The sequence below is a fragment of the Canis lupus genome, chromosome 33, assembly GCF_048164855.1.
Source record: "Canis lupus baileyi chromosome 33, mCanLup2.hap1, whole genome shotgun sequence".
Classification (NCBI taxonomy): Eukaryota; Metazoa; Chordata; class Mammalia; order Carnivora; family Canidae; genus Canis; species Canis lupus.
The window spans coordinates 26,095,317-26,123,069 of record NC_132870.1 but is presented as its reverse complement, the minus strand read 5'-3'; the positions used below and the strand labels follow the sequence as shown (position 1 = coordinate 26,123,069).

Below are 27,753 nucleotides of genomic sequence, written 5' to 3'. Positions count from 1 at the left end.
TGGCTAATGAAATATGACAATAGTAATTAAAATTATCACTCTGTAGCATTCACAGAACAAACTGTAACAAATCTCAAAGTTGTAAAAGTAGCAGATGAAAAATATCAATACCCTGTATGGCATGTCTTAATGGGAGATTGCTATGTCTATTCCTGACTATTCTGTTCCCTGAAGACAGCAATCCATCAGCAAAGCTTTACAGCCCTGTTTCTCTCCTGAATCTAGGGCATCTTCCATAGAAATTATTTATAAAAAGCAAAGCTAAAAATATAAACATATCAAAATACCTTATCTCCCATATTTTTAATTTACTTGAAAAAATTTAAAATTTTTGGAAGTATATTTAAAAAGCAAAGATGGAGTAGCACACTAAAACGCAGTGAACAACTTTTGAATATTATGGAGATGCTATCATATAAACCTATTATTGGGATGCCTGGGTGGCTCAGCAGTTGAGTGTCTGTCAGGGCGTGATCCCAGGGTCCTGCATTGGGCTCCCTGCGGGAGTCTGCTTCTCCCTCTGACTTTGTCTCTGCCTCTCTCTCTGTGTCCCTCATGAATAAATAAATAAAAATCTTGGAAAGAAAGAAACAAACAAACCTAGTATCAACTGAGGTGGTTCAGAGTATTAAGAGAAACAAGAGAGGGTAAAAAACAAGGAAGCCATTCATTTCTTCTATAAGGAGGACCAGACCTTACAGCTTTCTGTAACAATCACTCCATCAGCTTGATAGGATAAAGACTGTGCCTAACTTATATCTGTTGCAAACATACGACAAACCTACAGCTAAGTACTAAAATCATACTCTTTAAAAGTAGAATTTGGGCAGCCTGAGTGGCTCAGTGGTTTGGCGCCTGCCTTTGGCCCACAGGGCATGATCTTGGAGACCCGGAATTGAGTCCCACATCAGGCTCCCTGCGTGGAGCCTGCTTCTCCCTCTGCCTGAGTCTCTCTTGAATAATTACAATCTTAAAAAAAAAAAAAAAAAAGTAGAAATTTTGGCCAATTCTACAGCAATTCCTTGAAAAAAATTATTACAGCAATTATATGAAACCAAGGCATTTCCTTATTGAGTACAACATGTATACATTATTAAAGCTGAAGGCTTGCAGATCGTTGAATCTCTCCCACTCTAGTTATAGTTGTGGTTCCAAACTATGGAATCCAATTGGCAGCAAATCAACATTCTCATCAAAATAAAGAGGGAGAGAAGCCTTGCTCAACAAGAAAAATGTCTGGTATCTAGAACTACATTAAGTTAGAAATTCAAATATAAGCAACCCCAAGTAATTCATCCTGTTTGTTCAAAACTAAAAGTCCTAATTTCATAGGAACAAGTCCTAAAAAAAACACTGCTGTCATGTTTCTAGAAAGATATGCATAGCCCTGCACAATTCAATGCAAATACTCTCTGTATTTCTTTGCATGAGACATTACTTTCTGAATACCAAATACCTTGTCAGTTGCATGCATTTCTTATAACTTTATTTAGACATCATCACTAACTAAAACAGGACATTTTTAGGTTCCAAGAGAAACCCCATATCCATTAACAGTCATTCCTCCTTCTTTCCCCAGCTCCTAGCAATAAGTGATCTACTCTCTACCTCTTTAGATTTGCCTATTCTGGAGACATCATATAAGTGAAATCTTATCATATGTTGTCTATTGTTATTTGCTTCTTTTAAAGTCCATCTATGATGCAGTATGTATTAGCCCTTAGTTCCTTTTTATTGCTGAATAATATTCCATTGTATGGATATACCACAGTTCATACATTTATGAGTTGATAGACATTTGGGTTGTTCCAATTTTTGACAATCATCAATAATGCTGTTATGAATGTTTGGGTACCTGTTTTTATATAAACAATTCTGTGCATTTTAAGTTTCCTCTTAGGATTTTCCCTGCATAGCCTACATTACAGCTTCACTTTTTTTATTAATGATAATAAGGAAGAGTAGCATAGTAGTTAAAGAGCTGGGCTCTAGAGACTGCTTAATTCAAATCGTAGCTAAACCATGCACTGGCTGCATGAATTTGGTTATCCAACCTCACTATGCATCTTAGCTCACCTGAGATGAGGATAATAATACCTGTTTCTAGAGTTGTGAAGAGAATTAAATGACATAAGTAACAATGCAGTAAGTCATTAAAACAACTTAAACTATTTTGAACACAAAGGCCATTTTATGCAAAAACATCTAAAGGTAAAAACAAAACAAAACAAAACAAAAACCTATATTCCAATGCACTTTTAGATAAAGAATGGTAGCAATCATATGATTGATGAATTAGAATTGGGTTAAACTTTTCTGTTTTTGGGGAAAAAAGATTTAAAGATATCTGATAATGTGATAAAACGGTATAGAACTAAATCCACAATATACAAGTATACAAGTCAGACAGGGGGAATCTAATAGACTATCTCCATGTCATACCCTGGTTGTGATATTATAGTTTTATCAAAAGTTATCAAGGGAGGAAATTGGGCAAAAGGTACATGCCCAATTATTATTACTTTATACAGCTGCGTCTGAATCTACAATTATCTTAATAGAAATTTCAATTAAAAATATGTGATCTCCATGTAAATTTACTAAAAACCGTTAAGCTATATGCTTACGACGGATGGCTTTTCTGAGACAGTTGCCAAACCTACTAGAAGTTACATTTAAGGAAAAACCAGTCATTACTACCACCATCATCATTACCACTGAGAAGAGATTATACATTTTCTAATTAAATGACATTTTTTCCAATTGCAGGTCATTATTTTTTCCTCAGCTTTTGAGATATAATTGACATACAACATTATGTAAGTTTATTGTGTACAATGTAAAGATCTGATATATGTATACATTGGGAAATGATTACCACAAAAAGGTAAGTTAAAATATCCAACACTTCACAGACTTACAGTTTTTGCATGTGTGTGGTGAGAACTTTTAAGACATACTCTTTTAGCAACTTTCAAATATACAATACGTATTGTTAACAACGGTCACTGTGCTATACATTCCATTCCAGAGCTTATTCATCTTATAACTGGAAGCTTATACTCGCTTCATTACATATTGACTGAGTAGAACACCACTAGGTTCTAGTATGGAATAAATAGAAATCAGGATTGCTCTTTCAAGGGACATAACTTTAATTTAAAATAAATATTTATTTATAGTATTTTTAGTGAAATAACCAGTTCATTTTATTGCCTAACCTGTCCTCCAAAAACACTGTATCCTAATTTATTCATTTCTTAATTTTAATTCTCAGATTATTTGGAGCTTGACTTCAAGTCAGTTTGAATAATAACCCTGAGTAAATATAAAATATTGAGTTCCAAATTCTTAAAACTGCAGGTAGGTTGACATTATCATCGAATTTGTTTTTACACAAAATATTGAAAATCCACCTACTATCTATTTCTCTTCTTGAAGCCTGGCACATTTAACTGCATTGCATGACAAGTGGAGAAAGCATAAATCAAAGCTGATAGAATTTACTATTTTGGAATGGGCAACCAAAATCTATTTTATTGTGAAAAGAATATATCTATCTTAAGTCAGGGATTTTTTTCAATGTACAATCTAAGATCAGAATAATGCTGGAAATAGCAGATCCTTGAGACTCTTTTTGGCTTGCAGTCACAATGATTCAAGGCTCTCACTGTACCCTCTTCCTCTTGTGGAACACTTCTTTCCTACTGTGTACCAAAGTAGACATATTTCGTACTATATACCAAGGTATACAGATATACTATATAACCTCCTTAAATAATGTCACAGTATTCCCTGAATTTGACAGTGAGTCAAAACAGAAATTGCGGATGTAGACCAAGTAAATACTGTATATTTGGCAAAATCATTTGTGGTTGTGTTCTTCAGCACAATTTCCAAGATAACCACCAGCTCTACTTGGCAAACCAACTCTCCCACAGTTAAGGCTCCAATTGTAAAGTTGGCTTGTAAAATATTTTTCTGCTACTGGCTTTGGTGCCATTACTACGCTTAAGAACTAGTGTGCAATGGTAGCATAATAGTTGAGGAAAATGTTATTTTGATGAATCAACACTGACAGCTGCTCCAAAGTTTTAACTTGTCTATATGGTTGTTTATAAAACAAAGAAGTCTCTCTCCAGTAATTTGAGATAGCTAGGCAAGACTATTAAATTCTATTAAGCAACAACAACTAAATTCATTTAACAAGGAATTTGAGCATAAAAGAGCAGGTTTGATCTTTCTAAATATTAGATATTCTAAATGTCAAACATCCATAGCTTTTGATAACATTTTATCTAAAGGAAATTTCTTTTCTTTTTTCTTTTTTTTTCTAAAGGAAATTTCAAAGAATTCTTAAGAATTTACCAACTTTGATCTGGGACGTAATGGTAAAGAAGGTTTCTGCTAGGTGTGTCTGTGAATTATAAGAAAGGTCTTACGGAGATCAGGAAATAAGAAAATACATTTCAATAGTGACATTGGCTACAACATTGTGTGGGGGTGGAGCTTTGAAGTTGATAGAGAAATCATAACTTCAGCAAGTGAAACCAAAACATTAACTCCAGTTTTTGTTACCTAATACAAGTCCAGTGCCCAAACAGGACTTTGGAAGTCTGTCCTAATCACACCTTGGTAGGTGCATTTCACTTATCCTGGAAGTGATGTTGACCTGCCAATATCTACATTCATGTGCCACTGCACCAAAATCATATCAATCGCCTTGACTCATTGCATAGACCAGCATAATGCCAGATATCATTAAAGTCATAGCTGGCAAATCTGTGGATTTAAACAAAACAAGGGAGTCTCTTTGTTCCAAGTTAATTTCTCATTAACCATTAGTTCAATAAGAAAATAAGGAAAACAATATTGCAATTTAAGAAAATGATCTATCTTGTTATTGTCCACTATCACTTCCATAAAATTCAATTGCTCAAGAAGGGCAGTCCTATACTATGAAATTCTGAGAATATCCTGAGGGTACTATCACACATAAATGAAGAATGGACATTATGTTCGTTATAGTCAAGTATTCTATACTAGTTCAAATAATTTCTCTTTTATAATAGAAGAGAAAGTGGTACTTATATTGAAAATGGTAAATAATGTACATCTCCTCCTTATAATAATGTAAGCCCCTTATACAATATTAATTAGCAGCTATTTTCAGCATACAAATAGGATACATAAAACAACAAAAGAGTCTAAGTTTGATAGGAAAGAACACATCTTCATAGTCACAATAAAAATAACTAACAATGTAGGTATTCTTATTTACCAATATGAGTGGAAAATGCTACACTTATTTAGTTGAATAACTTGAAGACAACACAAACCACAACATTTGGAAAGTCCAAAAAAGCAGTTAGATACTAGTCTGCTAGCAAAAGGAACTGTTTCTCTTTAAACCCTGAATTACTGCAATAATTAATCATAGTTTTATCAACAAATAGTAGGCATTTATGTTAAACTCCTAAATATTTTCCTCATTATTTTACGACAAATAAAAATTAACCAAATGAGCTGTTTCTGATCCAGAGATGAGTAATACTATTCCCTGATAATCATGTGAAATAACCTTTGGTATCAATGATTAAAGTAAACTTACCTGCTTTTTTCAGAGATCAAAATAGAAAAAGTTACAAAGTGAACTCCTGAGGACAAATGGTTTTGGAAGTCTGATTTATGGAGCAATGTCCATTACTGTGCTCTTCCTCCTGTCCATCTTTTAATCATATACATGCCTTCTAAACTTAAGTTCGACTTTCCAACCCTTCACTAACACTTCCCTGCTTCATAACATTAAAAAAAAAAAAACTCAATATTTATTGTGTTGAAATTTATATTCCACTTCAAACCTATTACGAGACACACATGCAAACATGTAAAAGAATATAACTCTCCTCCAGTATTTCAACTTTCCATTAAAATGCAAATATAATGATTTCATTAACCAGTCAACAATACCCACAGTCTTAAACCAAAGCAAAGCAAAACAGTATCTTTTCTCTTTACATCCCAACTTCCTCTCGGGAATAATCTTCCTCTTATGTTGGATCGTTTGTTGATGAATATTTTTTATTTGGATTTGCTATCATTATCCCTTATTGGAGAGGTGAAAGCATAATATGAGACTTTAGATTTTAAATTCATGGATGTATCCTAGTCCCTACACAGGAAACTATAAAAATATTTCAGTAAATTTTAAGCAAGTAACTGGAAAATCACCCTTCTTTCAATTCCTAAACATTAGATGGAGGGGGAGGGGGCGGTGGGGAATCACTCAATGCAATTAAAAGTATGTCATGAAGGCAAAAGCCAGTAAATAATACTTAATATGTCATATTTGACCTTCCCAGGAGTCTATCCAGGCCACACTTTATTTTGCCATAGGTAGAGAACTCTCCCTAGAAACTGTTAGTTTAATAACAGAAGACAAGCAGCCCCAGCGAAAAGATTTGGCAAGACTGGAGAGAGAGAGAGAGAGAGAGAGTGTGTGTGTGTGTGTGTGTGTGTGCGCGCGTGTGTGTGAAGAAGGAGAAGGAGGAGAAAAGAGACACTCGGAGAGAAAGGCAGATAAATAAAAGACCAAAGAAAAGAGAGCAACCAAGACAGAGAGAGAAATTTGGATGGGACTGTTAGAAATCAGCTCCCTACTTCTCGGTTTCTTTGCTGGGATTGGGTTTCATTTCTTTGGGCGCCCCTGACCTTGCAGGCTTGCAACTCTCAACTCTGCCCCCCTCCTCCCGCCCGCCCGCCCCCTCCCCCGGCCTGCGCCTGCCTTTGTGTCTGCCTGTCACTTACCGGGGAACCCAACGAAGCTGATTCGGGAGAAGCACAAAGCCAGGACACAGATTTGCCCACAAATTCTCTTACACCCCGTCCCCAGGCTGGGAGGCGCAGCCCATCGCGGAGCTGATGGACCCTGAGAAAAGTGGGATCTGGTCTTTGGGGTGGGGGGGGGGGAGGCCAGAGAAAACTCTTCTCTCTCCCTCAGCACCACGCGCAAAAGGCGCGGACTTAAGGGAAAAACAAAACCCCGCTCGGTGTCCTAGGGTCCCACTCCCCGTGACATTCGCGCAGCTCGTCCCCCAGAAAGCGGACACGGGGCAGAGGGGGGCGGACGCGGACGCGAACCCGCAGCCAGACCCCGCAGCAGATAAAAGGGTCGAAAAACGCTCGGTGCGGACTTCTTTCCGGGGTGGGTTAGGTCAAACCAGAGACGGGTCTGGCTTGCAACCAGGCAAGGGGGTCGGGGAGGATTCAGGGGGAGAGTAGTGCCCCCCGAAGCTGAACTATTTGAGAAAGGAAAGCAAAGGAAAATCACTTTCCGGAGGATAAAAGGCCGGGAAGCCGGCGGGTCGGAGTCACAAAGGTAAGTTTCCTGGGTAAGGAGGAGAGGAGCACAGGCAGGGGAGAGGAGAGAGCACAGAACTACAGGTTTGGGGGGGGGGGGGGATGGAATAAAACTATATTTGTCAGCCATGTTGAAGAGGCTCCAGTAATTTGTGAAGCTTCCCTCTTCCCTCTTGGTATTTGTGGGTGACACTGCGGGGTCTGCTCCCCAGGCCCTGGAAGCCCGCGAGAAAGCAAGGGGGGGAGGAAGGGGAGAGTTTCGCGGCATAAGAGAAGCGCTCTGACCTCGTTCTCGTGCCTCAGCCTTGCAGCAATCCAGCAGTTGCAGTCGGGTCTCCTTTCTAACAAATCCTAAAGGGCAGCCATCTTGCTTCCTTCTGCTTCTCTACGAAAGCAGCCTAGCCTCCGCATCAATATTCATAAGGCAGTTTGACGTCTGTTCTCATCACTCGGCGGGGCCGGCGTCTCGGGGCGGCCTCGCCGAGGGGGCGGACGTGACTCGCATGCGAGCCGGGCCTGGGCGCGCGGCGCTCGCGGGGAGGCGGCGGCGGCCGCCCGAGCTCTGGCCGCAGCCGCTGCTGCCGGCTCGCCTCCTCCGCCCGGCCTCCCCCTCCTCCCCCTCCTCCTCCTCCTCCTCCCCCTCCTCCTCCTCCGCCCGGCTCGCCTCCTCCCCCGCAGGCCTCCACCTCCTCCACCTCCTCCACCTCCTCCACCTCCTCCACCTCCTCCTCCTCCGCCCGGGCCGCCGTCGCCGCCCTGGGGCAGCCCGGGCTCCCGGGGAATCAGCCCCCCTCCCGGTGCCTCCCGCACAAAGGCCGGCGGCACCTGGGGGCAGCACAATGGGGCGCTCAGTCGCGGCCGGGGCTGCCCTGGCGCCGTGCGGTGGAGCCCGGGGAGCGGCGCGCCGGGATGAGCGCGGGGCGGGGGGGGAGGTCCAGCTCCCGGGCGCGCTGCCAGCCGCCGGGGCACCCCGGGGAGCCTCCGACCTGCGGCCACCCGCGGGGGGGGGGGGGTGAGGGGGCGGGGGCGGCGCGCAGCGGGGAGGTGGCGTGGGTGCGTGGCACAGCGATGGAGACCCCAGACTAGCCTTTTCAACTTTCTGTCAGCACCGCGCTCCACCACCCGCTTCGAGGTGTGTGCGCTCCCCGCACCCCTGCAGCTCCCTAGCCCTTCCGCCCCCCTCCTTGCAGGTGCGCCCGCACACGCCCCCGCGCGCACCCACCTGCGCCCGGCGAGGCCCGCACCCCCGCCCCCCACCCCCCGAGGTGCGCCCGCGGCCGCCGCGCCCCCCGCTTGGGCATCCTCTGCGCGGCCCCTGTCACCTCGCTCGGCGGAAGAGCTCCCCAGCCTCGCCGAGGGCATGCCCTGAGTGCTTTAGGGGCCTGTAGTTTTAAAGACTCTACAAATTAGGAAATTGACCGAGTCCCGCTTCACCCCGCCCCGGCCCACCTTCTGTTTACTTTTGCCACGTGGGCCGGGAGGGAGAGGGATTCCTACAGACCGACACGAATTTCTCGCCAGTGACTCCACGTCTCGCTCGATTCGGTCGTAAGAAATAAACCTGCGCTTTCAAATGCTTACGTTTTCTCCAGTAAGAGCCTCTATTTTGAGGAAAGTTTCTACCCGTACGCATAATTAGGTAACGAAGAAATCGACCCAGGAAAAAACCGAATTCCAAGTGACCGACGCTCGATATTCCCTGACGTTCCGGAGTCTGTACCTACGTCCTCCCATGGACAGATGGTCTTTCCTATTGCCGACTAACTTTAATTCTCTTTTTATGCCCCTTTTCTAATCACAACATTTTCATTCGAAGATAAGAATAAAAAACCCAAACTCTTAAGAATCATTACATCAGTAGTTGAGATTCGCCGTCCTCTACAAGAAGTTTTCACGTACTGCTATTCAACTTTTACGTAGATGTTTCGGGCACACTTCTATAGGATCAGTGCATTGTGATCACAATACTTTTAAGTCAACACAAGTTATTTTGTGTAGCCCATCTTCTCTTTCTTTCTTTCTTTCTTTCTTTCTTTCTTTCTTTCTTTCTTTCTTTCTTTCGAAGTGAAGACGTTCCCTAATTTTTATGAACTCGGAATATTCCCTCTGAAAAGAGTTAAAAAGGGAAACTCTTTCTATGTGTCACATTGTTACTAAGAAGAACGTTTAGAGGTTTAGAGCGTGTTCTAATGAAACATTGTATATTCCATTGTGGGACAGAGTTCACTCAGATTTCTGATTTTGCAACGAGGCAAAAATCATTCATTTTTCCTTAAGCATTTCATGTGAGGTTGAATTTCTGTCTTTTCTAACTGTACACTAATGTGTCATGGAGGTCTTGGCAATTGTTAGTGGACTTTAAGCTGTTTGGGAGGTTCCTTCTAATTTTTTGTGTTGTTGTCAAGTCCAGAAAGTAAAGTTTTCCAAAGCTATGACATATACTTATGTAGTGCACAGTACAGCAGAATTGTTGAAAGCATGGGCTTTGGAGTTGGACAGGAATTATTGAATCCTGACTCCATCCCTTACTGAGTGGGTGGCCTTGAGCATGTTACTTAACTCTGTGTGTTAGTTTCCTCATGTGTTAAACACCCTTTCAAACAAAAAGGTTGTGAGGATTCAGTAAGATACTAGATAAATGTCTGGGTAGTTACTACTATTACCAATAATAAACCATCTACATCTAGAAGTTTCTCTTAACAGAAATACATAAGAAATTATATGCCTTTTTATATTGAATAATGTGTGGCAAATATTGTATTCACATGTGTTTGATATAAATAACTGCATGTTCCCCTAGTTGTTTATGTTATAATTGGGAAAATGATCTTTAAGGTCACCCCTTTCCCATTTCATCTTTTAAACCTCTCCCTCTGTTGTAACAGGTGGTTCTTGTCTATCTGGAATCATACTTGGCTTACAGTTGGTTTTGCAACAGGCCCTGAACCTTTTCTTGCCAACTTCTTTCTCTGCACCCTCACCCCACCCTTAACCACCACCACATTTGTTAATTTAAAAGAACATACATTACTTCTCTTGGCCATTGTGACTTTTCAATAGCAAAAGGAAGTAAAATTCTGAAGGTCTCCAACTGTAAAATATGTTAATGAGATTTTATATTGTTGATTTGAAAAAAACCTCTTGCTTAGTTGCTATTTCTGGGAAAGAAAAGATATAGTGTACACAACCAGTTATTTACTGGACATTAGTGCATTTTTTCCATGTGTAACTCAGAATCACATTTTATTAGTTGTGTGCCTTCTTGAGATTCTTCCTATAGGTGTGAATAATCTATTTTAAAGGGTAATTTGTAGTTTTAACACCAGTCAATTGTTGTCAAATTCCTTACCATTTTTTTCTCAAACTAGAAATAGCAGCACTGCTCCCACAAAGAGAAATTCTCGCTTCCTCAACAGAGAAAAAAGACTAATAGAACAAGTTCCACGGCATGCATTCTGCGTTAGAAAATTGACTTGATTGGCCTGGGCACCTGCTGTCTAACTCAGTTGCTCAGTCTCTAAGCCTCTTAGGGTGGAGGCAGCTTCCTGACGGCTGGGTCCATTAAAGAGCTGACAACAGCAGCTTGCTTTACAATGCAAATTTCTTATAGTGTACTAACAAAACAAAACAAACAAAACAACAGCCCCTCCCCCCCATGCATTCTTAATTTCCTCTCCACCTGCAAAATAGGAAATTTTCTTTAAGGACTTGGTATTCTCTTTAACAGAAATTGTTGTGACCCATATTGTTTTGGAAGAATTACAGTGGTTCAGCAAAAACATTAAATCATGGCCTGTTGTTTCCCATCTCCAAAAATGTATTTCTGAAGTACGACACAATAAAGATTCTCTGCATGCTTAAAAGACAATTGACCTTCAAACAGCGCGGCAGTCGTTGTTGTGAAGGGCTTTCTTGTTTCTCTTGTCTGGTGACATTACTACACACCATCCCAAGGCAAATGTCTAACATAGGTAGAACACTAATTTTAAAAGTTTCCTATGAATGAAACATTTAGACATAACACTAACTTAATGATATAAATATTATTGATAAAAAACCATTACTGTCTAAGGCCAGAGATCATAATATAATGAGGTCTTGATAGAGTCTCCTTTAGTAATATGATTTCTATTTTTTTTCTGACCTTATGTCATATGTCTAACTTCTCTTTCTATAATTTGGAAATTTTTAAGATAGATACAAATGATACAGATAAATAGATACAAATGATATAATCCTAACTTACTCAAGTGCCAGCCAATGTGTGAACTGATATAATGGGTGCAAAGTGAAATGTCAGATAAAAACTTAAAAGTCTAATCCCGTTAAAATATTGCTAAAGGCATTATAAAAAAATATTAGGATCATTAGTGGGATAGACATCATGGAAATGCTTTTGGAAGGATAGCAAATATGTTACCAGTATCAATCTCTTTTCTCCTCATCAATTCTGATTTTACAATCTAGTAACTACTTGTTTTTATTCTTTTAAAAAAAGATTTTATTTATTTATTTATTTATTTATTTATTTATTTATTTATGACACACATAGAGAGGCAGAGAGATAGGCAAAGGGAGAAGCAGGCTCCCTTTGGGGAGCCTGATGTGCGACTGGATCCCAGGACCCCAGATCATGACCTGAGCCAAAGGCAGACGCACAACCACTGAGCCCCACTGCTTGTTTTTATTCTCATCCAAAATTGGTGACTCTATACCCCCACTTTCTTTTGAGAGAATAATTTTCAACTTTAATGATGAACTTCAATAAGGAATAAAGTTTAACTATTGGCAATTACTCCCAAAACACCCTTTACATTTATATAGAATTTTATAGATTTCAAAGCATTTTTTTACACTATTGTTTTCTTTGGTAAAGTTGTACTATTATGTTTAATATTCATATCATATACCATATCCGGGTTGGCATTGAATTTAATTCCTATCTTATAAATATGAAAAATGAGTTTAAGTGACTCACTCAAGGTCATACAGCCTGTACATAGAGGAAGGAGCACCTCACAAACTCAAGCTTTGTGAATCCAAGTTTAAACCTTATTCATTACACTAAAATTAGCCTTATATCTTTTCCTGTTCAGCTTCCTTTAAATTGTTCTTACTATGAACAGTACTGACTGATATAGGGAATCTTCCCTTCAAAACTCACAATAATTTTCCATTATTCTTCATTACTTAGAAAGAAAATCTCAGCATTTACATGTACCTATTTTTAGTACTCCAAAGGTAATACTATTGGTTAAATACTGGCCACACACCAAACATATGGATAATTGTTTTACATTTATTATCTCATAATTTAATGCTTATTAAAACCAAATAATGTAGGTATCATCTTATTGAGAATTAAAGATTGAGTAATTGGTTGGGATTAAATACTAAATAACTGGAACCAGGGTCTAAATCTAGGTTTGTCTGATTCTAAAGCTTATGTTGTTGCAAACTACACACTACTGTCTCCGCACTTTAGTGGATATAGATATCTATGTTTACACCAGAAGTTCTTCATACAGTCAGCAGTTTTTAGCAATAACACCAGTATTCCCCATCTCTATATATTTAAATCTCTTCAGTCTAAATCTCTACTTGAGTTTTTCTCATCATTTACTCTCAAATCTGTTTCTTTGGTTTCCATTTCATGTTAAGAAGTTGGCATGCTTGAACTCTTTGAAACAATGATTACATCCATGTAATAAATGTTATGCCACAGCCCTGTCCACCACCCTCTACCACTTAAACATGTCTTACCCCACTAACAAATTGTTTGGAAAGATAAGTTCTGCTATCTGTTTTCAATATTGGTGTGGCAAAAGGGAACTGCACCCTTGATCTGCTCCTGACTTCCTTGGACTTTGAATTCATTCCCGCCAAACAGGGAAGCTGGCAGGTGGAAAGAGCGCCACCTACTGAAATCATTACTAGGAGATGGGTCTTTGGGGATAAAATACTCTGCCTGGGATAGCACCAAATCTTTCCGTTGGGAAAATGAATCAGAATCACCTATGGAGCACTTGAAAAATATACATAACTAAGTTCCACTGCTATACTCCCACTAGTCTCTTGGATATTCTAATTAATGAGGTCTGGCATGGGGCTGAGGTAGCAGTAGTTTTTAAAAGATTCACAGACAATAAAATGCACAACTCTGCTTAAAAACCATTGGTGTATCTTAATATGTGAATATTAATAGCTAGTAGGCATACGGTGTTTTCATTCATAGAGTATACTATGACAAAGAGGAAATAGTGTGTATCTCTCTATAATCTGGTGGAACACTCTCACCTTTGCAAAGATCCAGCAAAGCTGCCCGTGACTTTATGTATTTCAGGTTGATTGAATTCTTCTAAAGTCTCCTGTGACAGGTAAAAAATAAATCTCATTTGAGGAAAATATAAATAATTAGCAGCCAAAGAATGACCCAGATTATCAGTAGTGAAAAAGGAAGATTGGGAAAAATGTAAGCACTAGTATTGATACCCTGATGTGCTGATACAAAAAAGATGTGTTGAAAGTTGCCAGAGTTCAATTTGGGAATAATATTTTGGGATTTGCATTCCTGTGGGGTAATACTATTGGTTGAGTTTTATCACTTTGTTTTCTAAAATAAATAAACCATTTTTAAATCTAGGTAACTAAACAAAGTGATTCTAATTTCTTTTTTTCCCCAAAATAACGACCGTGTAATAGTTTATAAATGTATTATATAGCTCCATGCTGTTAGTGCAATGCTTCTAAAAGGAAGAGCTATAGAGATTAAACTAATTTTAGGTCCCTGTTAGGTTAATCTCTTTCTTAGATAATCTGTATGAAAAAAAAAGAAAGAAAAATTTTAAAAGGAAGTAGAGTAGCCATCACTTGACATCTAATTCTCTTCAAATATTCTAAAGTATGCTCATTCTTTCTAGAGATATGTGAGAAAACCTAATGAGATCTGACTCATGCCAACTCAGAGCTAATGGGAGCAGGAGACACTGAGTGGTTTCCTGCAAAACTCTGAACTACCAACCTTTGTTTAATTTGTTTTCTTATTTTATATGTTAAAGTACTATATTTTTACTGTTTGGCAGAAAACCTCCTTTATCTGTCAGTAATTAGGCATGCCTCTAAGCTGAATATGGGTTGACTTTCAGACAACTATTCTGCATTTTGCAATGAATTTATTCCCAAGAAAATGAATTATATCCAAGTAGGGATCACAAAATAAGGGTTCCTGAAAGAAAGATCAGAGTAGATGGTGAAAAGAAACACATTCTCTCTCTCTCTCTCTCTCTCTCTCTCTCTCTCTCACACACACACACACACACACAAAATCAGAACATCAAAAATAAATTATAAAGGAACATTTCATTGGAGGTCCCTAATTTTTATTTCACTGAAATATTATGATCATTGACTCTAGTTGGACTGGGAAGGAAGAGGTAAGGAAGTGAGAGCTACTGGAGACAGGTGTGTTTAGCATGCGAGTGGTGGTTGTCAGGCGGGTGCAATCTTAGTGATAATATGGATACATTTTCATGAGGCAAACTTTCCTAAATCTCCTAAAATCATAAATCCTCAATAGTGACTTTCTGCTAGTGAAAAAGAACTAAAGATGCCCTCTCTTTAAATTTAAAACCCAGAAAGGGATAAAGCGATAATTTTGATGGGTGAGGGCTGCTGCTTAAGGTAAAAGTATTATAACTTAAAAAGTAGATGTTCCAAAAATTTAGAAAGAGAAACTAGTAAAAGTATAACTATCGAAAGTGTTAAACGCAGTCTAAGTAAATGGCATGGTTTATAATTGTAGTCTAGATGCTGCTACTTAAAATCTACCAAGAAAACTTTTATATGCATTATCTCATGCATAGTTATCTCATTTACAATAATCTTGAAAATAGAGAGAGAGAGTTATAAACAAAATATTTTTAACACTAGAGAACATGTGTTTAACACATGAGGGGACATGTCCGAGAGATTGAGTAACTTGCCCAGGGTCACACAGTGGGTGATAAATTCTCAGACTTAAGTCTTCTTCAGTATGCTTTCCACAAACCAAAGGGAAACAAATAAACCAACTTTAATTCCTTCCTGAGGGCAGAAAAGAAGCTCTATCAACTTGTGACATTGTATCTTAGGAAGATACATTTTCATTCCTTGCCTATGCTCACCCACATGGAAGAGAATGCTACATTTAGGAAAAATGTGTTTTGTGTATTTTTTTAAAGTAGGTCATCCATTGTGGTAGGAATTCTGTTCATTCCAAACCTGAGGTGAGAGCTAATCTATTCCCTAAAAACATTTCTAAGGGAAAGAACAAGTTGCTCAAAGGTATGAAGGACAAAATATTGGACCTCTTCCTTGATTTCTCCTTTATCAAGCTACAGAGAAAGCTGTTTGGGGTACAAGCATTGTAAAAGAAACAAACTTGTTGAATAAAAAGACATAGACTCACATTTTCATAAAAAGCAAAAAAAAAAATTTTAATATCAGAAATTAATGTAAACAATCTCTTTTATCGAGTAGGGCTGTGGGGGGTTGGGGTGGGGTGGGAGGTTGATTTAGTTTAAGTCAGAGTTTCAAACTTACAGATTTTCTAAGGAAACCAAAACTCAGAATGAAACTTCATGCACACAATCTGGACTGAATGAACGGTTTTCTTCTAAACCATTTCATGAAAAGACAAGTTTCGTACAATTCTAGCAAATAACAATGCTCTCCAATAGGGCTGCTTGTGAATCAAAAAACACCATATCACATATTCTAGATCTTTATAAAAAAATCTAATGTAGAATAAATTTATCATAGAATTGTTAATTCTTGAGGACAATAATTATTTTACTTGGTAACATATATTTTTACTTTTGAAGTTTTAGAGACTTCATGCATGGTAGCCTATGTGGAGGGCACTGATTTCGGTAGTAATGCATAAAATTCAAAACCATAGCTTTGGGTGACAAGAGAAATAAATTTTTAGTTGGGTCCTTTTGGACTATGTTGTTCATGAAAGGGTTGTACTATGAATTTGATGTTGGGGAGAAGCTTACAAAAGGACTTGAGATGAATGAAAACTAACCTAGTCAGGACACCTTCTCAGAAATGTTTTTTTTTTTTTTTTAACTTTAGAAATGAAGGATTGTTAGTTTCACTTTCCATTGCATAAATGGTTGTTCAAGTCTGCATTTCTAATTTATCATAGTTTCTGGTGGTGTTTGAGATACTGGTGTGTCATTTTTATTTCAATTTTCTCATTTTTAGGAGGCAGTTTAATCAGTGCATGATCAAAGTGAGTCAAACTGTATCATTACGGGGGTCTGCTCAGGAAATTTTCAGACACAGAAGGATCAGAAGTGGATGGAAATACCATAGAACATCCCTCAAAAGAGTGTTAGAAAAATGACGTATCTATTTATTCTTGTTCCACATTAGTGGTGGCATTTCCCATTCTCTACTTTCTCAGCCTTATTCTGTGTTGGAGATTAAACTTATGTAGTAATGGTCCACAGCATTATTCTCAATTCAATATACTCCTATTCCTTCTCTCATCCAGTGATATAATAGTGAACAAGATGTGTCCCCTGCTCCCATAGAGCTTACAGTCAAGTGGGGAAACAGACTTGTAAATGGGCAACTATAAAACATTGTAAGACATATGAACAAAAAGTGTTAAGGGCTGCAATAGGAAGGGTGCTTAGCTCACATTTGAAGGCTCAGAGACAATGTCCCTTGAAAGTTAAGATTTAATCTGAGATCTCAAGAATAAATAGGAATTTTTAAGTCCAGGTAGAAAGAGAAAAGTATTTTGTGGAGATAAGAAAGAGTCTAAGAAGAACCAGGGCACGACAGAGCATGACATATTTGAAAAAATGAAACACATTCCAAATGCCATGTTTAGAAAGTAAAGAACAAGAGCGTGAACTCTCAGACTACAGCAGCATGCAGGGAGCTGATCATCTGGGTTAGTATACATCATAGTGAAGGGTTTGGTTGTGGCCTAAGTGCAATGGGATATCAATAATGAGTTTTTTTTATTTCTTTTTAAAGATTTTATTTATGTATTCATGAGAGACACAGAGAGAAAAAGAGAGAGAGAGAGAGGCAGATACACAGGCAGAAGGAGAAGCAGGCTCCATGCAGGGAGTCCAATGTGGGACTCAATCCCAGGACTCCAGGATCATGCCCTGGGCCAAAGGCAGATGCTTAACCACTGAGCCACCCAGGTGTCCCAATAACAGGTTTTAAAAGAGAAGAAAATGATCAAATTTAGACTTTGGAAAAATCTCAGTAGTTGCAGTGGGGAGAACAGATTGAGAGAACACAATAGCAGAGGCTGGACACCAGGGAGAAGACAGGGGAAATCACTTAGGAAAAATGAGAGTGATCTGTGGTTGAGGCCAGGCAATAGGAAGGAGAGAATGGAGAGGTCCATGGATATCACAGACAGAAGAAATAGAGCACAGTAACTTGTACTTTGAAGCAAGGGTAGACACAGAGGCAGGGCTCAAGGCTGTCACCCAGGTTTCTGACCTGGCTAATGAGATGACTGTTGGTGACATTCACTAGAGATAGAAGTAACAGGAAGGGGGCACCAGGTGGCTCCGTGGTTGAGCATCTGCCTTTGGCTCAGGTCATGATCCTGGGGTCCTGCATCAGGTTCTCTGCAGGGAATCTGCTTCTCCCTCTGCCTATGTCTCTGCCTCTCTCTGTGTGTACTCTTGTGAATAAATACATAAAATCTTTTTTTTTTTTTTTTAAGAAATAACAGGAAGAGAAGAGGACATGGAAGTAGCAGTTGGGGGGGGCTATGGGAGAAAACATAAATCAGTGATAAAAAAAAAAAAAGTTAAGTTTGAGGCACCTGAGGGATGCCATGTGAGAATGTGCAACAAGCAGTTGGATATCTGAGCCTGAAACCTTGAAAACAGATTCAGACTGCAGTTATAAATGTGTGGATCATCTGCATAAAGACGGCAGCCAAGGAAGATAACTTTGTGATCTGAGCGAGAAGAAAAGTGGGGCTCTAGGAGAGAAACAGAGGAATACCACCCTGAGTTTTGATAGAAAAAGAGCCTCCAAAGGAGGAAGCCAGAGGTGTGTGGTGTTGTGGGAGCTAAGCTAAGGACAAGCTTCAAAAAGGTCTGACCTGCTAGCAGTGCACATGCTATTGAGCTGTCACCGGAGACAAGTAATGAGAAATGTGCCTTGGTTATGACAGTGGTGCATTCATTGCAGTCTTTGGCAAAGTGCCATTTAGCTGAAGACTAAGGGTAACAGAAGCCAGATTGCCTGAGGCTGAAGGATAAACAGGAAGTGAGGATAAGGAGATAGGGAGTGCAAATGACTATTTAAAGGTTAGCTCAAGAGAGGAGGAAAGAGATAGCAAAGTAAGAACAGCGGGATGGAGGATTGAGAAAAGAATTTTTTAAGATGGGAAAGACTTGAGCATGTTTACTGATGGGAGAGACCAAATTGAGGTAGGTGGTTAAAGATGCAGAAAAGAATTTATTGTACTGAGGTCTTTTAAAAGACCTTTCATTCTGTTGACAGGCTGAGGTAGAGGAAAGGCTAATTTGTTCAGTGTGAAGTTTTCTTTATGTTTCTTATGGTTCAGGTAGGGGGTAGTCCATAGTTACTGACAGAGGTTAAAAGAGTTCATTTCATGGTGCCCTGCTTTATCTCTCCCTCTCTTGTAGGTCCTGAAGATTTTCTTCATGATTTTTTATCATTGCTTTGGAGAGAGGAAGGAATGGGGTACATGAAATGTACCATGAATTAAATGCTGATGTTTTGGGCAAGGCTATAGTGGTGTCTATTATATAATGTAAAGTTCTAGAAATCAGAGCTTCCTTTAAAACACAAGGTGGGGATGCCTGGGTGGCTCAGTGGTTGTGTGTCTGTCTTTGGCTCAGGTCATGATCCTCGGGTCCTGGGACCGAGTCCCACAGCGGGCTTCTGGCAGGGAGCCTGCTTCTCCCTCTGCCTATGTCTCTGGCTCTATCTCTGTGTCTCTTATGAATAAATAAATAGATAAATCTTTAAAAAACAAAACAAAGGGTGTATTGTAAAACATTATAGGTATTATATAAATAAAGTTATCCTATGCTGGCAAGAGAATCAATCCCCTCTGGGTAATGTGCAGGGATGGCTATGATTCCTAATCCATGCTTCCTCCTAGAGTGACAGGTCTGTGATCCAAGAATAATAATAAGGATACATATCAAATATTGATGGTCTACTGAGTGTGGGTACAAAGTATATGTTATTTTTATGTTCTTATAAGAATCCTGCAAAGTAGATATCATTATTTTTAGTCTATAGATAAGTAAAGCCTCAGAATAGATAAATTTCTACAGTCAAAGAGCTAGTAAATGGCTCAACTAGCATTAGAACCCAATCTTGTCCATCTCAGGGTGTGAACCTTTTGCACTGAGTAACATGATGAGCATCCTGCAGAAATACCTAACTAGAGTGATTTTTTTCAGAATTTCTTTCATAGTCATGTGTTGTTATGCAACTAAAATATCTTCTCTGTTAGAAAATAGTGAACAACTAACATAGAGAAAAATTAGTATTGTTGTACAAAGGAGAAAGTTGGAGGAAAACTGGATCCAGAAATATAGAGATTAATGGGAGGAAAAAAATCATTATCCCCAGCATCACATATTCCTTCAGCTTGCTCATTTGTTCTTGCGCTTCATTTATTCATTCAATGAATAATATTTTTAAACTTTTTTAAATATTTGATTTATTTATTTGAGAGAGCAAGCACAAGAGGGGGGATAGAGGCAGAAGGAGAGGCAGGCTCCCCGCTGAGAAGAAAGTTCAACCTGGGGCTTGATCCCAGGACCCTGAGATCATGACCTGAGCCAAAGGCAGGTGCCCAACCAGCAGAGAGCCACCAAGGCTCCCCTAATATTTTTAAATTTCCAGACAGAGATATTTTATCCTCATAGAGCTAAAAGTAATTGCACAATTAAATACTTGCAATTATGACAAGTATTACAAAGGAGAAGTTTGGAGGCTATGGGGGAAGATAAAAGGAAGGAAAAAACTTAGTTAAGCTTTCCTTGTCAGCTTGAGCTTTCCTTGAGGAAGTGATAATTAAGCTGACTTTTGAAAAAGAAGTAGAAATGAACCAATCAAATGAGGTGTGAGGAGACGAGTCTTGTTTCAGGCAGAGGGAATTGCACATGGAAAGGTCCAAACGCAGAAAGAGTCATGGCATAGGGCCCGGCAGAAAGAGTCATGGCATAGGGCCCGTGTGACTGGAGCCCAAAAAGTAAGAGAATGTAATTAGATGATAGTGGTGAGGTAGGCAGGGAGTCAAAACACGAGGCCTTAAGTATTCTTTTTTAAAATTATCTATTGCTTTTATCTGCTCAGGATTCACCTCTCCTCTCTTCTGTCAGGCAATGAATGGCATTGTGATCTACCCTTAGGGAACCGATCTTTAAACCATGAAGCTCACAGAGAGCTAGTTGACCATGAGCTTCAAGGGTGAGCTCTTGTTAAACCAGCTTTGGCCAATGAGAGAATAACCTTTTCGACGCCCTAAAGGAAATGCCAAACATACAACCCAAGCTAGACCAAATCAAGACCAATAGGGCTAATAGAGCTTTTTGCATATGTTGTGAAAAGTATTCTCTTTCTGTGGGGACTGTTGGCAATGTGGGATTTAAGCCTAAAGCTATTTGGGCAACCGAAAGGAAAAGTTCAATTCTCTCCAAGGAAATGTCGTTCCTACAGTATAGCCAACACAGAGGAAGACTGAGCTGGGAGATGAAGAGATGGTTCCAGTTGACATAAATGAACCGATCTACTCCATAACCTTTCACTTTTGTGAAACAGTAAATTTCCCTTGCCAAGCAATCCTGTTTGAGATGTATTTTAGTCACTCAAATGTGGAAGAGTCTTGATTTTTTTTTTTTAAACATAGTACAAGAATTGAAGTGTGATAGGTTACAGACTCTAACATGTGGAATTAGCTGAATCTAGGTCAGAAAGACGCAATGCTGACCCCTTTCTTTAGCGGAGAAATTCACACAACAATTGATTAACTTGCTATCTGGATTATCTTGGGATTCAGAGCCCAGGCCTATGAGAGTGGAGTTGGAGGACATGTGTGAAAAGAAAATCAGGAACATATCAGTCCTTCATGTGAGGTTTAGTGAGGTCCTTTATGAAAGGGACAGATTGTAGTTAAATCTGGCTTGCATGGAAGCAGTAACAATCAGAGCAGCCCTTTAGCCCTTATTCTGAAATCCAAAACAGCCAAGAGTCAGAAGCATTTTAACTGGGGTTTGAAAAGTCAGATCCTCTCCTCAATCTAAATTTAGTGCTAGCGAAATTGGGGGCGGGGGTGTGTTTGGGATGGGGAGAGAAGAATGAAATTGGAAAATAAGATTCAAAACAGAAGCCTTCCTTACTACTGTTGACAGAACACTAAGTTCATGAGTTAGAAGACAGAAACAACCTGATTGGAATCTAGAATCAAGGATTAGGCCTCAATACTAACTCTAGCTTTTGTTGCTAACTCACTGAATTTACTGGAAACAAATAGATTGTAGAGTTTACTAAGCTTTTAAGGAACTTGGGTTACCAGAGAAACTCAAATGCCCATAAACTCAGGGTGGTGATTGCTCAACCCCCAAGGCAACACTTAGTGGTGATCTTAAAGATCACAGAAACAGCACTATTAGATATCATCAGTAAGTGAATATTCCCCAGTGCGTTTCTCAGCTGTGACCATATAGGACAGAGTACCAGACTACAAGGGAAATCATCCCTGAAGACAGGTCCAAAAGCAGACAGAAGGGATCCCCCAAGAAGACAAGGGGTTATCCAACAGGATAGTGTGTATGCAAATAATATATTGCATACTGCCCCTCCTCCCACTTCCCCTTTTCAAAGTAGAGGTTTTTATGGTTGTTATTTTGTTTCCTCCTCATAAATGTACATTGTGTTTATTGGAGATGGTTAAATGTATCCTTTTATAACAGATTTCTGAACCATGAGGAAAGTGCAATAAGGAGAGTCTGGACTCAGGCTGGAGGCAGTAACTGGATAAAACCTGAGTGGTGCTGGTACATATGTTTTTGATTCCATCTGATACTAATGCTGAATGTAGGCTTGGGGATTTTTAAAATTTAGGTATAAGAAAAATATACGTGGATGTTGTATAGCCAGGAAGTGAACTATAATAACCATCTGTGTTTTGGCCTATCCAGAATCTATTTCTCATAGGTTCATTACCTGATTTCCTCAGGGGAATGACTCTTCCCTCCCCACCCACACCACTTTCATTACATGGACCTAGGTGAATCTAAGTTCATTTTCAGCCTCAGAAGGTCAATGCTGACATGGATTTGGCCAATCAGACATTGTAAACCTCTGACTTTAGTGATTGCTACTGGACATCTGAACTATAGGTTCATATATGGGCCAGTTAAATCAAAACCGATGAAGCGGTCCTGGGACTGGAAAAGGCATTTTATTTCCGTTGAGATTGCTGCAAATACAGACTACAAGCTTGGAGCTTTTAGCACCTATCATAAATGGAGAACTTCTCTAACAATAGATCTAAAATAGACGAAAAGCAGAATGAGAGTAAGACTCAGTCCTGGTGATAGCATTTGAGCCGCTTTATCCAGCCTAACCTAATCTATCCTTGAAATTTTTATTATGTGGGTTAACCCCCTGCTCTCCCACATTTTGGGCCAGGGAGGGAGGTGCAGTCTAGTCTATGTTGGGTTTATTTTCTTCCCAACTGAAAGAATCTGTAACTCAAGAGAAATGGAATGCCACGAAATGGGTTTTATCAGGAGAGGGATGTGATCAGTCTTGAGACTTTTGAAGATGAAGATTTGTTTGAGTGACTCTTCTTGTAGGAACACCACTAAAGCCTTTCCCATGTCATTCCCCAAAGGCAATAAAGAAGAAAAATCGGTCAGCCTACTGGTTTGACCTATATTTGTACCCAATGTTTGTAGTGAGATCAAATGTAGCTATGGTTTAGGGGTCATTACTGGGGGCAAGATAGATGAATATTAAATACACATCATTTTTTCTACTCTTCTTTAGGATCTGCTATTTAATCTCCCTTTACTTTGCATAGAACCCTATCTATGGACACTTTTATACATTCACCAAGACAGCATTTCACAGATGAAATGACTGAAGTTCTGGTTCACTTAATGGTTGTGAGTTAAAATTTGAGAAGATAGTTGATAGGACTCCTTTTTCTTTTCTATGAAAAGATGGAAGAGAATAGGCCCATTAATTGCTATAATTATAGCAAGATAAAGAATTATTTGTTAGCATTGATTACAACACGTGCGTATATTCATTAAGGCTACGAAAAATATTGAGAATTTTCTTTTTTTTTAAATTTTTATTTATTTATTTATTTATGATAGTCACAGAGAGAGAGAGAGAGGCAGAGACACAGGCAGAGGGAGAAGCAGGCTCCATGCAGGGAGCCCGACGTGGGACTCGATCCCGGGTCCCCAGGATCGCGCCCTGGGCCAAAGGCAAGCGCCAAACCGCTGCGCCACCCAGGGATCCCCGAGAATTTTCTAATGAAGTTAGAGGTGTCTGGCTGTCTTATGGTATATCATATAAATTAACCTATTTTTTTTTAAATCTTTTAACCTATTTTTTTTTAAAAAATCTTTTAATTTTAGCCAGTAGGTAAAAGTAAAGATAAACTTGTATATCACATTTTAAAAGGAATTTCATAGCCCTCTATGTCATCTCCTTGCCCCACTACTGGCCAGATTGTGAACATAATGGTATAAGGCAGTGTTGACCATGAGTCATATAGATGAAGCCAACACTTTAGAAGAGGCAGAGTAATGTGGCAAAACTAACTTGGATTCCCAAGTGACCTCCTGGATTGGAGCCACCTACTTAACTTGGACCACATATGATAAATAAATAAACTCTGTTTTATCTAAAGCATGGTATTTTGGTGCCTCTTTATTACTTCAGTTTAGTGTGTACCCTAACTATATATACATCCATCAAACACAGTGGATTAATATTTCCAGATAAGCAGTGGGGTGTGTGTGTGTGTGTGTGTGTATGTGTGTTTGTGTGTGCATGTGTGTGTAGCAGATTAGAAGACCAAAAAGTAAATAAAACCCAACTTGTCCACTCGTCCTTTATTCTCATCATATAGAGGGATCACACTCCATGGCAATAGCTGTCAGACTTTAGAATGCATAAGAATTTCCTAGGAAGTTTATTTAAAAAGATAATTTCTGATTCTACTCCCAGAGATTCTCATCTACTCAGGCTGAAGTCTATATTTTAAAACAAGCATTACAGATAACTATGATACAAGTGGTCTGAGAAATCTTATGTGTAGATTTGCCAACACTGTCCATAGAAAATTATGTGTGCCTTATGAAATGTATGGATATGTAATAGAATAACAAGGGATGTTTCTAAATTCAAAAATTTTAGCAGAAAAAGTTGAATTTGATTACTCAGTTTATAAGTAATGATTTTATAAAGTTACTCTTTTAAAATCAGTTTAAATTTAATTCTATCTAAGATATACACAGAACTTGAAACAATTCTGTATCTTCTAAAAATGATTGAAACATGCTAAAATATTCATTTCTGTATGTAGTAAATAAAGGTTCTAAACTTTAAGCAAATATCAATTTAGGGATAGGATGACAAACTTAGTATTTGTTTCTTGGGTATTTCCATAACTTTCTGAGGAAGCAAGAGGTAAGAAAACAGATAAGAAAAAGGAAAGTAAATACTTGGTCTTCTGTCCCTTCAAATCTTCAAGTTTAAAAAAGATTTAAGAGAAAATTTTATCTGATAATGCTTTGGAGGAAAACAAGAGCTAACGGAGGGGCGGGGGGGGAGGGAGCCCCCAAACTATGTTTTTAAAACTCTTTCCCTCATTTTAAAAAAATTATGTGTCCTCTACCTCTAATATATATTTTCTGTGAAGAAAAAAGGGTCTATTTTTCAGCTGAGAACCTGTTCCACTTCCTCAGAATGCAAGACAAACATAAAAAGAGGGAAATTATGACCTAATGCAAATTTTTCTTCAAGGTAACTATGTTCTCTTCACGGTGGGAAGCAGCTGACAGGGAGGCCTGAGCAGCAACAGAGCAGCATGTTTCTCTTCCAGACAAGTGGCTTTTTAAAATGTTCCTCTCACTCAAAGGAGGAAACAAGTGGGACTTCACATCTATGCAACTTAAAAGCAAAGGGGTGAAACTTTCCACACATTGATTTTTTTAGTGTTTTTTTTCTTTTCTTTTCTTTCTTTCTTTCTTTCTTTCTTTCTTTCTTTCTTTCTTTCTTTCTTCTTTCTTTCTTTCTTTTTCTTTTTTTTTTTTTTTAACAGTTAAGCATTTGCCTGCAATGGACACTTAAAAAATGCTCTCTTTTGGTGTTTGTATTCCAGTGGAAAGAATGCACTTTACACTCTGATTAACATTGTTTGTGACCATAAAGTTTTCTTTCCAAGAGACTCAAGAATTACCTTGTATAAAGAGATTTCTAGAACCAGAAGTCTTATTTGGTATAAATATAAGTTTAAAAGGAGCTACCATCAACAATATCAAATATTTTGATAATCTAATATATAGATGGACTTGGGTAAAATACTATTATCTACTATTGATTGCAAAGCAAAAATTGAAAGTCCGGTATTTACACAAAGATACTCTCAATGTCATACCACCATGAAGAATAATTGTGTGACATAACATCAGTAATGTGTCTGGTTGAGGATTTTAAGGAAAAAGAATTTTGAGGAAAGCAAGCCAGGTTTTGTTAGTGGGTTTTTGTATGATTTTTAAATAAATGCTAGTTTTTAAAAGATTTTATTTATTCACGAGAGGCACAGAGGCAGAGACACAGGCAGAGGGAGAAGCAGGCTCCCCGGGGGGAGCCTGATAGGGGACTCAATCCCAGGACCCTAGACCCTGAGCTGCAGGCAGGTGCTCAACCACTGAGCCACCCAGGCGTGCCTTGAATAAATGCTATTGATATAATATTTTACTTCAAAATTAAGTAGCATAAAGCAAGGGAAACGGCTTAAGAGGTACAAACTTTTAGTTAAAAGTGAATAAGTCATGGAGATGAAAAGTACAGCATTGGGGATACAGTCAATTAAAAATAAAAAAGCAGCATTTTTTTAACCATATAATGTTACCACCAAATTACTACATTCTAGTTGTGAAATCTCATGACTTCATTATCATTAGAAAAATCTAGAAACTCTGATGATGTAATACCTACCTTGGCTTCCCACTGTAGTCTGCCTGTGTCAAGATGCTAACCTTTACATGTAATTTTGGTTTATTAAATTCCATCCCAAAATGCTTCCGAGCCATAAGATTTCTTTCTTTGTAACAATGTTCTTTTTTGTCTGTGATCATCAACATTTTATTGAGGAAGAATGACCTAAAAACCTAGAACACTGAATTCTGTGGAAGAAATTTTGTTTAATGATTGACTAACAGATATTTGCATCAACAATATTGACAATGTTTTCAGTAATTCATTAGACCCATTCTCAGAAAAAAAAAAAAAAAGAAATACTCTTTTTGAGACTATTCAACATGTTCATAATTTAACATGTTAAATGTTTCTTTTTGAGCAGAACAGAAGAGAGTATGCATGGAGACTAATTTACTGTTTGACAGAGTTTGTTATTCAAAACCAGGCTTCTGTGGCCAATTTTAAGTGGCCGAGGTTTGGGGTAACCCTTTTGTGGTTTTACAAGTGATTGTCCTTAAAATCTGAGTTTCTTAAGATGAACCCGCATATACATCAGTGAAGACCACAGCTTAAGAGTAACCTTCCCACTCCCCTTTTATTTTAACCAATACATAAATGTGAGTTTAGCCACAAGAAATTGGCTGCACCCATAATGTCATGGTCCTCAGGACATCTGCCAACTATTTAAAAACATAGAGGGCATTGGCTGGCATCAGTGAGACAAATGGTATTTAGCTATGAAAACTGATTTTGTAAGTGCCTTTATTTATACTGTGCCTCATGGAATCTCATTCAAATATGTTTTGCAAAAGTGTGATTACTACCATATTGATATCTGAAAAAAGATAGGCACTTTACTTTCTAGAGGAGAAAATATTCTCATCACATTAGATTAAGGTCAATTTATGAACCTCAAGTACTTTTCATTTCAGCATGGATTTTTCCAACTGTCCTGTGGATAGCTACCTTGGATAGGAAGAACCTCCACAAAAGGAAATATTTCACTGAAAGGTCTGGATTTCTCTAGAGAAGGATAAATAAATTTTCTTTACATCATAAAAATTCAAAATTATGATCACAGTTTATTATAAAAGAGACATCCATTTCCATAGGTCCAAAAGTGTATTCAGAAATTATCCCCAAACAGCT

The 27,753-nt window shown here is 38.6% G+C and overlaps 1 protein-coding gene and 1 long non-coding RNA gene across 3 annotated transcripts in view; one reads left to right on the top strand and one right to left on the bottom strand.

Annotated features, from left to right (window-relative positions):
* TET2 (tet methylcytosine dioxygenase 2) overlaps positions 1 to 7,922 on the bottom strand; it is a 124,999-nt gene extending 117,077 nt beyond the window's left edge. For both annotated transcript variants that reach the window (XR_012023199.1, XM_072810137.1), the window contains exon 1: positions 7,645 to 7,922. The gene's annotated coding sequence lies outside the window, so the exon portion shown is untranslated. The remainder of the gene's footprint in view (positions 1 to 7,644) is intronic.
* Positions 7,006 to 27,753, top strand: part of LOC140623661 (uncharacterized) — an 80,749-nt gene continuing 60,001 nt past the window's right edge. Inside the window, exon 1 of the long non-coding RNA XR_012023204.1 lies at positions 7,006 to 7,378. This is a non-coding gene — a long non-coding RNA (uncharacterized lncRNA). The remainder of the gene's footprint in view (positions 7,379 to 27,753) is intronic.